At 37.1% G+C, this 13,205-nt stretch overlaps 1 protein-coding gene and 1 long non-coding RNA gene across 5 annotated transcripts in view; one reads left to right on the forward strand and one right to left on the reverse strand.

The window, feature by feature from the left end:
• The window catches only part of SHISA9 (shisa family member 9), a 216,872-nt gene that overhangs the window by 22,502 nt on the left and 181,165 nt on the right, over positions 1-13,205 (forward strand). The gene's annotated exons all lie outside the window — the stretch shown is intronic.
• Positions 11,217-13,205, reverse strand: part of LOC138061043 (uncharacterized) — a 37,980-nt gene continuing 35,991 nt past the window's right edge. Inside the window, exon 4 of the long non-coding RNA XR_011134643.1 lies at positions 11,217-11,367. This is a non-coding gene — a long non-coding RNA (uncharacterized lncRNA). The remainder of the gene's footprint in view (positions 11,368-13,205) is intronic.

Raw genomic sequence — 13,205 nt, forward strand, 5'->3', positions numbered from 1 at the left:
ATATTCCAACATCAGAGACATGACTGAATTCTGGCAGCCAGTATGTCATGTTCAGTACTCTACTTTCTGAACAATCCTTTCAAAATAGTCTCATAGTAACTTACAGCAACAGAGCTCACTAGATGTGACCTGTGTGAAATAACTGAAAGTGGTATGCAGACTGCTTGCTCTGTCTTGTGGATTTATGTCTGTGGCAGCTCCTAACCCTATCCTTCTCACCAGCTTCCCTCTGAATGAGGCAGGGAATGTTTTTAGGTAGTATACAGGGCTAGAAAAGGCATAGCCCTCCTCTTGCATTGAAACAGTCCCTGACACACCCTACATATGAAAAATGGTGAGGGCCTAAGGCTGCTGCTAGTTTCATATGAAGCCAGTCTGAGTTTGTGTCAGTCTGACTGCATGCATGCAAGCTGAGCGCCTGAGTTTGGGCATTGGATTATCGTTGTGTTTCATGTTGTAGGAAGGTGTTACAAAAGCCAATGCAGAGCTGGAACTGTTCCAGCAATACAGTTATTCTGTATTATCATATTTATGGTTAGCTATCTACAATTGGATAGCAAAGACTGCTGCTACTGCTGTATCCACTGTTATCAATACTGGTCAGAGCAAACTAGGTTTGGGAAACTACAGTCTACAATATCAGCAAGCCTGTCAGAATCCAGTTGACAAATGAGGATCAGAATAAAGAAAAGCTACACGAAAAGCTAACTTGCTCAGAGTGGATGTATTGAACCTATGGGATGAGAAAAGCTGTCAAAAGGAACTTACAGGCAAAACTTCATAAACGATGACAATGAGAAACACGCTTCACAAGAAAGTTATCAGAAAGCGCATGGAGAGCGTTAGGGTGGATTAAATTTAAAATGCTCCAGAGGATGTTCTTTGAGAAAGGAATCACAATTTCAGAGTTGGGTAGTGTGTAACGTCTGGAGCTGCCTATGGAGCTGGCTAAACCTTCAGAACTGTATCTGCAAAAGAGTCATTACTCCCATGGGAAATTTACCTGGGCTAACCATTTGGCATTGTATCAATTTGATTCCCTTGTAAATGTTTGGATAATAACCATCCTTTATTGTTTATTTTTCTCTTTAAGTCATGGATAAATAATATCAGAAAAAGCAGGCAAAAATAAGCCTGAAAGCCAAATTCAATTTACAATGGTAATAATAATTCAGTGATTTACCTACCTGTGGCTCAAAAGCAGCCCAGGCAAAGCTTCTCTCTCCCCACTTTTAGAATAATCTATTGGATGATGCCGTTGTCTCAGCTCAGTCTCTGTTTCTCTCTGTCTGTCTCTCTCTCTCACTTGATCTCTTCCTCTCCGATCAAATCTCTTCTTTCCTTCATGTTTGTGATTCTGCCTTTCTGTGCCTGACAGCTGTAATGAAACTATGCCATAGTCAGTGACAAGGCAAACATTCTGGAAAAAAATCTATCTGCCAGAAGATAAGAAATGAAATACCTAATACCTGACATTAATTTCTGGAAATGATCACTAATACGTAAATTTATCTCAGGCTCTGTAACTTATAGAAGAAGTCAAATTTGCTTAAAACTAACCATTAATTAAAAGAACAGTCAATGAAAACACTTAGAAATGCATGGAAAAAATTATTCACTGCTAAAAAGGCACTGCAGCATGAAGAGCCAGAAAGGTGGTACAGGAATAGACAGTATACATTTGTCTCAGTTTCAACACCATCTATAGCTGAATAAGTTTTATGGATTTTTTAAAAAGCTTGAAGTTGTGATGCTTGGCTGAGAATAACAATTTTTTAAGTGAATAATTGTGTTTTCTTACATCCCTTAACATTCTTACCACCTCAAGATACTGAGTCTCTATATTCATTCTATGATTGAATATGATGTTCCTCTTGTCTCCCTATTAAGTCTTAATTTAGGCCCCTTATGTACTGATCAGCTATGCATAAGCTGCCACAATATACACAGCATATAATGCATATAGACTTATATTAATATATATATGCCATATATATACACGCCATATAATACCTATGCCATGTAATATGTAATGTGTATAGTACATACTATCAGTACAGTCATTTACAATGACTCAAAAGGGTAATAACCAGATAGCAACAAAAATCATTTTCTCCTCAGCTGTTTAAGCAGTCCACATTTTCCCCTTTCAGCATTAGTGAGGAAAGAAATTATTCATTTATTAATACACTGTTATATGAATATACCAACAAAAAAATGCCTTTTGAGAGGTGCACTTCCTGCATGGCTATAGTCACATGATTCCCTCAACTAACTCATCGTTGCATATTACGAAACAAACAAATGTGCTTCAGCAGCAGCACAACGATCTCTTCACCCATTATTTACATTGCCTTATAATTATGATAGCAATTAACTCTACAGCTACAGAAAAGTCAAGAAATTTGTATCTTCAGATCCAATTGCATTGTGAAAGTTACAATAGCATATTGATCCTGATACAAAACCAGTAAGGGTCAGGTATTGTCTTTCATTGTCTTTGACAGTCTTTGAATTGCATCCGCTGTTTTAAACAAATATGCTTCTGATGAGACACTATAATTTGTATCAGCATAATACTATAATAATTTCAGAAATATAATACTATAAACTATTGTTTACAGAATCAAGATATCACATAATCCAAGGAAGCTTGTAACAATCTATTATGTCACTTTGTTTAACATTACTACATATCTCGGGTACTCTGAGATGTAATTTAAAAACAGAAACAACAAAGTACTGGGGACAAGCAAATGCTGATCAAAACCTTCAGGATTTACAGAGGTCACGAACATCTTGACAGTCTGCCAGGGCTGTAGTTTCTGACTGGAGAACACTTTTCAGTTTCTTTGCAACTCCAGGTTAACAGTCATTAAAATAAACACCTTGAAAAGGTTAAGAACTGGTACTCATTCTGAGTACTAGAAATGAGGAGCTCATTTCTGGAGGGGTGAATGGGAGAACCAGAGATTTTCTAATAACTATAATGGTTTGAATAAGAATATTGAAATGTTTAAAAACATAAAATGACTATCTAAGCTAATTAATTAAGTTGTATGCAATTCACTAAAGAAATTAGCTTAGTTAGCAATGATGGCTCAAAATTCAAATATACAATTGAATATTAAGAAAAAGTTCCTTCTATTGAAATGGAAATATTGAAAAAAACATTGTGTAACAAAAAAAAACAAAACTAAAGCCTTGAGGGACTGTATGGCAATTAAATAGAATATGGAGCTTTCCACATCTGGTTCTCTAGTTTAAATAGAGCCATAGTGAGTATAACAGCGACCAGTTTGTCAGTTTGCAGCCTAAACTGTCTGTTGCTAGATTTCCAGTCCTTTGAGTGTTAAATATTCTGGAAAGAAACTAGTTTGCCAGTGTTATTAATGGTGTCAGCAACCTGCTCGCTTAAACAGATAGACTTGCTAAAAACAGAGGTGAGAGTGTTTATCTGCAAATGTTTAATTTATGAACAAAGTTGGTCTTAAGGAACAAAAATAAAGGTTGTTTAAACAGACGCATGTTAGCTTTATCGAGTGACTTACTTTTAGGTGGAAACATTCCTTGGGGGAACTAATTCAGTGATAAGCAGAGCAACCTGGCTATTTGATAAGGTGGTGTGCCCCTGTTCTCTGTTCTCACTCACTGTTGTTACAACATGTTTAGGGCTAAAGCAGTCTCTGTGGTATCCACATTCCCTCACTGCGGGAGAAGAAAGGGAAAAAGCGAATGGACGTAACACTGAGCCACCAGCAATATGGTCACGTTGGCCAACCTCCGTCTCCAAACACTTCTGAGCTATGGCTTGCAGAGTGCAGGGCAGCTGCGTGGACCATGTGGATTCATAGCTTTTCAAGAGGAGATAAGTTCTGCAGTTCTATGGTCTATACAGACCTCCTGTAAAACACAAGTCCTGTAATTTTACCCTGCAGTTCCTATAATTAAGATGGGCGCTGTGAAGCCAAACTGCTGATATTCCTCTGTGTTTAAGGCTGTGTCTTAGTGACAAATTCTGGAGATAAATGCTGTTTCATTTTTTCTTTACTTGCTGCAGTATCATATATTAATACAAACCAACATTGCAAACTATGCAGTTTCTGAGTGCTCTGCTAAACCCTAACTGACAGCAGAAAAAAAGGAGAAAAAGAATACTAATGGAAACAGTGTACATAGGCGATTTCACTTTCTTGGAAATGCAGTTAGATCTTTTCCCTTGAGCTAATAGGATAAGTAACTATAAGAGGGAACCAACAGAAACTGCAAAGGTGCAGAAGGGAGAGAGCAGCGTTTGCTTGGTGTTCAATGGTCCATGTGTAATAAATAAGCTAGCAGCTCCAGCTAGTTCCTACTGGACAAATGTCAACGCTGGAAATTCCTGTTTCTCCCCTACCCTAGTTGTACATTCAAGTTTCAGCAGTGAAGCCAAAGGCTGAATAAGGAGAGACAGAATTACATTTTCAGAGTTGTTTTGATATGCACTCAAACAAATTCCTGTCACATATAGGTAGTGATATTCAGAACATCAGTTAATTTCCTAAATATTTGTGCATTACTGATCAACTCATATGCCTTTTGCCAAATAATTCTGAGATCTATTCTAATTTTCCAAACTATGATCCTCTCCTAACAGCATTTTCCAACCTGCTATCACATATTAATACTATTATTCTTGAGAGTAAAAGGATGTTTGAGAGGTTTCAGTTGTTAATTAGAGCTCTAATTATTTTTTTAAAAGGTGTTGAAATGATTCCTAAAATCTGGTAGTTCTTCTGTAGTAAATGTAATATATATATACCATAACAGAAACAAGCAGTGAATACATGGTAGTTTGGTATGGCACAACATTTTTACTTCAGTTTGGGATGCCTGGTATAATTATTTGGGGCTTTTGCTTTTCATAAATATGCACTTCAAAAGCTACATTGATATAACCTTCATACCTAACTATAGTTTTGTGTTACTCCCACAATTATACATACAAGTGCCAACACCCAGAAGAAAATCATCAGTCTTAACTTTGACCCATAATATTTTGGCTTGGTCCTGGCTAGTACATGAACCAGCTTTTCACAGTGGACTTTATACAAACTATGGAACAGATTGCCAGGCCCATTCCTGCCCAATTGCTTGGTTTGGTTTGGGTTGAGAGGAAGGGCCAGGCTGTTGGTGTAGTTGCCCAGCAGTTCCCTTAGGCAGCAAGGGGTCCACCATCCTTTTTAGGTGCTGTAGCCAACACCAGGGATTGCAGCCCTTTGACAAGGGAGAACAGGGCATTGCTGACGTAGTCCCTATAACAGCAGGAGCAGGTAGTTTATTAATTCACTAGGAACTAGGAGGGCTGGCATAGCCTTGGGGCTGCTCTGAAGCACATTGTGGCTGAAGAGATACAGACCAAGGGTGTGAATCATAGAAATTCAAAAGACTTTTTCAGCCTTTCCTTTAGTTAAAGCCAGTCCTTAGTGACAATGAATTCTAAATACTACATATACAGTGCTACAGATTTATGATTCAACAAAAGCTAGCAGCAATCTTTAGTTTTTCTAAATTTATTTTTGGATCTTCTGATTTCTGATATATTAGCAAAACTATAGATTTTTTATTTCTTAATTGAAATGGTCTTTCCATGCACAAAAGATTACGAGCGTTATATAAAGTCTCCTTTGACATGAGACAATGGCCACTGACTCTCCAACACCTTCTGCCACGGCTAGAGATTCACAGTTTTCTACCCAGTATCTAAATCTTTTTATGCCTGTCTTGCTTCTGTCCTCCAGTATTCTTTCCAGTGTCTACTTATGATTCTTTTGTGCAGTTGATATTACTGATCTAACCCATCATTTTTATATTTTTCCCCTCAATACTTTCAGATTGGAAAGAACATTTACCATAATAGGAATTGGGGACATTAGCATCATCCATCCTCTTATTGCTATAAATGGCCTCTACTGTATGAAATGTGTTATAATATGTGGGCAATATCTTGCTAACCTAGGCAGCTCCCACTTTCCTGTATAATTTCATAAACCATAACCTCACTCTGTGCATTCCCTGTAATTGTTTATATGCACAGCGACTTGTCATTTGCATCCCAGGAAACTTTTATGACAGTAGCAACTTCAATTAAACTATATCACTTGGTTTCATCGTACTTCCCCCAAAATATCTTTGCTACCAACATTTCTCAGAGTAGGAATTCTCCTGAGCTTTCCTGAATTTATAGGTCACAGGTAAAACAGATAATTCTCTACAAATGTTAATGAGTTTACAAACTGCTAAGTATTATAATGATACATTTGATCATATTTCTCTACTGACCTTACACAGTCTTGGCACTGCAATATTGTTAGTTTACATCTGATCTCAAAGGGCCTGATCTAAAGTTCATCGAAAGTCAAGGAAAAGAGGTGTTTTGAGAGTGGCAGCTTTTGGTCAAGCCTGAGATAGTCAATGCTGTAAAAGCATCATCTGTGCACATCCCTTATATGCAGCTGACATCCCCTTGCACCAGTGAGACTTACTGAATCTCATTTTCTTTTGCAGCTTTCTGCCTGATCAGGGAATCTCTTAAATTCCAAGCAGTCAAGCTTCAAGGCAGCTGTCCTGAGTCAGATAATTTCCAGCTTCCTAACTGAAGGGAACTAATATAATATCTACTTTATGCCTACATTACTATCATAACTCACATGGCATTGTGCAGGGTTTTAAGACAGAAGAAGAGGCCAGAATGGAAGCAGCAGTGATTTCTAAAGGTCTGTCCCTGGTCAGTCCTCTCCTTCTGCAACAGACTCCCTCTTCTCCTTTTACCAGCCTTCCTGGGCACAGTTCACTCTAAAAAGTAATTGCTATAACTCTTAAGTGTATCCTTTTCTCTGCGGGGTTGTAATGCAGACCTGAGCAGAGGGGAAGTTGCATTGTTGTTCAGTGTCTCTACTGGCATCAGTATGAACGGACCCCCGTAGTCTGACATCTTTCTTGTGCACTTTAATACATTTACAGACAGAAAGATGACCTTTGTTTAGAAAGTCTTTATATTCCAGGGATGTGTAGTTTTTGTTAGGGTAAATGATGACATTTAATATATAGCATTTGAAGGGCTAGTAACCAGTGCTAGTATTATTTTAGGAGAGAAACACAACCCTTAACACCTGCATTGTTGAACAATCTTGTATAACAAGTTAATGTAAAAAAATACAGAAGATAAAACTTGTATCTTAGCATTTTTTCGATGGGGATCTCCATGAAATACAGACTGAAATACTGAAAATACCTAGTGACAACATATGAATTATTCTTATCACTGAAAAAATGTATCTTAAGCACCAAATGTGACCTTAGATTAGTCATCTATCAGAAGGCCAATTTAAAAACCACTAAACATGTAAAGGCAATAGGTCAGTGTTGCTTGAAGCGATTAGTACACATATGTGAAAAAGGTTTTATTCAATAGTTCAGTCAGATAGTCTTAATTATTAAATCCATGTAGTCGTTTTTGGTATAGGAAATGACTAACAATCTACATTGTCTCTGACATTTGAAAGTGGGGGACCACACCATTCATCCATTTATCAAGATAAATAGAGATTAATGGAAGATGAAGAGAGTAAAGTGGACTCTTATAGAAACAAATTAAACTGTTAGACAGGAATGAAGAAACAGAACTGCTTCTGTTTTGTTGTTGTTGTTTTTTTGTTTTTTTTGCAAGTCATTAAGTTTCCTTCAGGACTAATAACTAGACACAAGTTACTACAACCATCTGTCACCCCTGCCGAGTAAAATATTATCTGGTAATGAAAAAAAATTTGCAAGGATTTTTATATCATGTTGTCAATTGTCACTTGTTGAAAAGGTTATTATCTAACATGATTAAATGCTGCTAAGTATACTAAGTCTTGTGCAAGTCACATCCCAGTGAACAGCTGTTTGTTGTTTAGCTTAGACACTTGGAGTGCTTTGGAGGTCCAGTCTGTATCATTTAAATAATTGGTTTTTTTTTAATGTTGAAGTTTTGAGGTACTTTAGCTTGTTCATGGACTCTGGCATGATCAGGTGTTTTTGAAATTCCACTACATGACTATTTTACAATTTCCTGAGAGCCTGATCTCATAGTAAAAAAAGGACATGGAATATGATTCTTTCCATTGTCTGTTTTCTGTTTCTTGCTCACACTCCAGGAAAACGAGCAGCATGAAGAGCAGTCCTTTCTATGCAAAGGTAATCAAAGAGCCTCCTGAAAGGATAATTTTAATCCTTCCTTCTTCCATTCCACACAGCTCTGATAGAGAGCTAAAAACCAAGAGGATTCAGGTTCTCAATATTAAGCAAAAATATTGTCTGATCTCAGACTCCTATGTTTTTCATTCTTCAAAAATTTATACTCTAATCAGTGTAATATAACCTGTAAAACACAGTGTACACCTCACATACTTTCTATCTTGTGAAATGACTTTTTGACTCTTTCAGGGTATAGGATGAATGTACAGTGCATCACAGAAAAATAAACTGTGTGGAATTTCTGAGGTGATATTGATAAGTGTAATTTATTTTCTATTTACAATTTTTCTGGCCTTTAACTTTCTTTCCTCTCCTGCTGTCTGACTTCAGTATCAAATAACTGCAATCCTACAGTGCTGCTTCGAAACTAAAAAAATGGACTACAGCCAGTGCCAGTTTGGGCAACTGTCCAAAATTACACACCAGCAACACAGTGTAAAGTAACTTTCATCACCTTTACATCATGTAGGCAAAACTTTCTTTTTCTTCTCCTCATTCCCTTGAGTAGTGACCTCCTCATCTGCGCTGCTCCCCTCTAGGAAATGTGTTAATTGTTATTACTCTGATTCCTAACAGGAATTGTGTTTAATCCTCTGCCTGTTAAGCGCCTGAACAGTAGTCTCATTGTGCATCATGTACATCATGTACTGTTTGGAAATGTAAAGCCACAAGCATCATTCAAGGTAACATATGGTGCATGATCCTTTTAGCTCTCTGTTCTGAACGTGAATTTTAGGAAAATGGTATTCATTATTTTCTATTTCTTAATGTATTAGAAATTTCTATCCTAGTTTTGGAGAGATATTAGAGCCTACTGGCCATAATTCTAACATCTTTAGACAGCTTCATTAGGGCACAAAGAAATATAGTAATGTGCACAGCAATAGCTATTCTGGCTTTTTCAAATAGAGTTATAAAGTATGTATCTCAAATCTCAAAATCTAACCATTTGCACTATAGCAATCCTGATTTTGTAAACACAAATAAATACAACAAATGGCCTATTAGTCTAAGATAAAACATAACATATTATATTATGAATTGTTTGAATTAAAATGAATGAATAATTGCTTTTCCGGAGTGATCAGCAAATTGTAAAATATTTCCAAAACAATAATTTTTGAGACCAACTTAAGGTAGCAAAATGTTTATATAAGCAGGACTATTAAATAAGCAGTTCAAGGGCATATACCACATACTTCTGAACAAATTTATGGCTATAGTTTATCCTGCAGCTACATCAGTGACATTACCATCAATTTATTGTTTCTACCTACTGTGGTCATGGCAGTATTTTCAGTACGAAATATCAGAACAGTTATAAAAGTGAAGAGGCACAAATAATTCTAAAAGGAATAAGAGTTGTTCAAAACTGCCAAGCCATTACAAAGAACCACATCTGTAACAAGTCTGTATTTACATAACCAGTAGTTAGCTGAGCTGCAGACATGTAACCCTAAGACCACCTAACAGAGCCGCCTTCTTCAAAGTAACTGAGACTTCAGCTTGAAAACAACAGCTCTGCTGATTAGCAACATTTCAGCAGAATGTGCTACTTGTCTTTTAGCTTTAAGAGGTAAGGTAAATGGAAGGATTTCAGCCTGTTTAATTCCAGTTTATACATGGCAATGGTGAACATAATTTGCACGCTGTATGTATGTCTCCTTCCAAGGTTTTTACATTTCTATTTGCTGCCCTTGAATGAGTAAGGGCATACTCTGGCCAACAGAGGTTCTTATGGGAACTGCTGCTGATTCATATGGAATGTACCCCATTCAGTAGGGGCCACTGACGCCCATACCAAAAAGCAGTTCAGTATGAAGCAAGTCAAGTTGGGAGCACAGTTGTGCTGGAAGTAGAGAACAAAACTTTTGAAACTGAAAGAGGCTGTTTACGTTGGGTTTCAGAACGTCCTGCTCATCCTGTGACACACACGACTGCCTCTACTCCAGCGCCTCCTGCAAAGCTATGCAGAACTTTGCTCGTTGTGTGGATTTTGTTGAAGAATATGAGGGGGTAGTATAAGTTCCATTTATAGTACACCCACAGTTTTTGTTATTGCTCTTTTATTAAAGACATGATAGACAGAATCATTAGCTGTGCAAATTATTTTCTTACATAAGAAGAAGAGTGTGTCATGTTGTGATGGTTCTGGGGTGAACAGCAGCTCTGATATCTCCCCTATTTCTCTACGGGTCTCTAGAGCGCGACAGGTGCTACTTCTGCTGCTGGTTCATCTGTCTTCAGTTTGGATCACAAGGCTTTGCCATCATCCTGTTCCCTTTCATGGCAAAGCTGTGAGTGGTGTCATGGATCTGCAGCTAATCCTGTCCTCTAGTGAATGCTGCAGTTCAATTGTTTTTTAGACTGACAAAACTAAAGGTATTCTCACCCAGTTCCAGCTGTCTCACCACTGAGACCTAACTGGTGTATTTGCCATATGTCATATTCCCTTCTGCAACCCTATACTTACAATAGCACACAGTAACTCATTTGAAAATGCCATCCCTTTACCCGAAAGCGCAGAGCTGCCTGAGAAAAGTATTAACATTATGCATAATCTGTATGCTTGCCTCATTTCTCTTCAGGCCTTGGCAACCCACCTGCATCAGGTATATCCCAGAGAGCCTGTTGTTTGGGCCAGCTGCATCCTTTTATTCTTTATGGCTATGGTATCAGCAGACAACATTCTGGGCTATCATGCTGGCTCAGAGTGTTTGCCTTTAAATCCCCACCTATTCTCCCTCTTCTTCCTCTTTATTGAAGAGTGTCACCCTCCTCCTTCCCACCAATTACAATAGCATCGCTGCTTCATGGTTGCCTTCTGAATCAGATAGAAGGGTTTTTCTGACTTTAAAATAACTTGCAAAAAAATTATGCATATATATATTTAAAGGTAAATCAGTTCACCTCACCTAGTCCGTAGTATGGCTTCACCAAATGTGGCTAGAAGGAGGCAGGGGCAGCCTGCTGCAGCTCGGGGGTATGAACAAGCAGGAGCTTTGTTGGCATCCTCCACTTGTGTCTGCAGGCAGCTCATCTTTCTTCTTCTGTAGACATAAGGCTTGTTTTCAACAATTTAGTGTCCTTCTGAGTTTGAAAGAAGAGAGAAACAAGCCTGAGCCAAGAAGTAGGCACCCCTAAATTAATGGCTATTTTCTTAAGGACTCTTAATTCCTTTAAGGACCTCTGATTTCCATTCTTGCTGATTTCCTAAAAGCTGAGAATTAAACAAAGCAAATCCATTTGCATATTTTGATGTACCAACAGAAGTAGCATAGTGATAAAGTAATTGTACGTTAATCCTGTTTTCTTCACACATGTATACCGACATAATAACTAGACAATTAATTCTTTCTAGAAGAGCTAATCAAAAGTTTTAATTTAATCAGTTCATTTTACGTTCATCTTTTCTGTTTGTCAGCCCAATACAAGTAGTAAAAAATTAATCTCTTCACTGTTTTAGTCATGTGAACCACTATTTTATAGTGAGTATTGGAATGGTGGTTGTAGTCAAATGAAACGACATATTTTCTGGCCCTCACAGGGATTTTAAATACTGTTTTAATTCTACGCTTTGAAGAAAATAGCTTATTTCCCTAACAACATGAGGGATAAACAAGAGAAATCTGGGGCTCATGTCAATATTTTTCTCAATTTTCTGATATTGGCTTAGAAATCTTTCAGTATAAATAATTCCCAGTATACACATAAATTCTCTACCATACCATGGCATTCTTCAGTTTCCTGAGAGTTCTAGGAGGCAGATATGTGAAAGGCAGAGCTATAAAAAACAAAAGTGACCATGTTTTTCTAACTGAAAACCATGAACAATCATCAGAATACTGGTCAACAAAAATAGGATTTCAATCCAAAAGGCATAAAAGAATGGATTTGAAACAAAGTGATTTTCTTTCATGACCAATGTTTTTTTGTTCACGGCCAGCAAACAGTATAGATAATGGTAATGCAAGCCTTTTAAATGACTATTAGGGATACAGTCTCCATTTTAACAATACTTTGCCCATCAGCTTTGAGAGTACACATTGAAAATAAATAAATGGTCTCCTCACTGCGGAGCCCATGGACAAAAGGAATTTTTTGCCTAGCTTCCTTTCATCTTGGAAAAAGCAAATCTGGAAAAATAATATAGATTATTTTTGTCTTTTCTTTCATCATATGTAGGCAATGGGGCAATCCTGGAAGGAACTCGGGAGTCTCACTGACCACGCTGAAAAGCAAATATTCAGCTTTTCTAAATAAAAACAATAGGTTCCTTTTCCTTTTCTTTTTTGTCAGACAAGCATTTCTAATCACATTTTTATACATGCTGGCAACTTCTGAAGTCATTTTTGTACCCTCATTCATAGCATTACCATTATCACTGTGCAAAGTATTGGTGAGAAAGGAACTTTACATGAGGCTTTTCTAACAGCAGATTCAAGAATGATATTGATTTTAACTCATTGGTCAGATTTATAGTAAAACATTAAATACAATCATCTGATGGATTACAGAAAGCTCAAAAAGCCATTTGTAATTTATGGCAGGATTCAGATTAATTCAAGCCTTCTTTGTTCTGCACACAGTCAAGCTACAAGGTGCAGAACCTTGACAAAAAATTACAAACCTGTAATTTCCTGTCAGGAAAGCTGCCTGCAATTAAGATCTTTTGCCATCAACAATGATGATAAGGGTGGAAATAGGAATACATTCAATAACCTTGGAATGTAGTCATGTACGATTATCACTCACCTTTTATTTATTGATATGAAAGAATTAAGACTGCTTGTCTCAAAAAGAAAAGTTCTTCAATAGTTTGTCCTATTTATATAGTTGCTTGATACTATTTATATTAACTATATGAGTTAAACTTACAACTATTGAACTATAATGATAGTGTGTATATATATATATATATATGGTGT

The sequence above is a fragment of the Struthio camelus genome, chromosome 15 (genome assembly GCF_040807025.1).
Source record: "Struthio camelus isolate bStrCam1 chromosome 15, bStrCam1.hap1, whole genome shotgun sequence".
NCBI classification, from domain to species: Eukaryota; Metazoa; Chordata; class Aves; order Struthioniformes; family Struthionidae; genus Struthio; species Struthio camelus.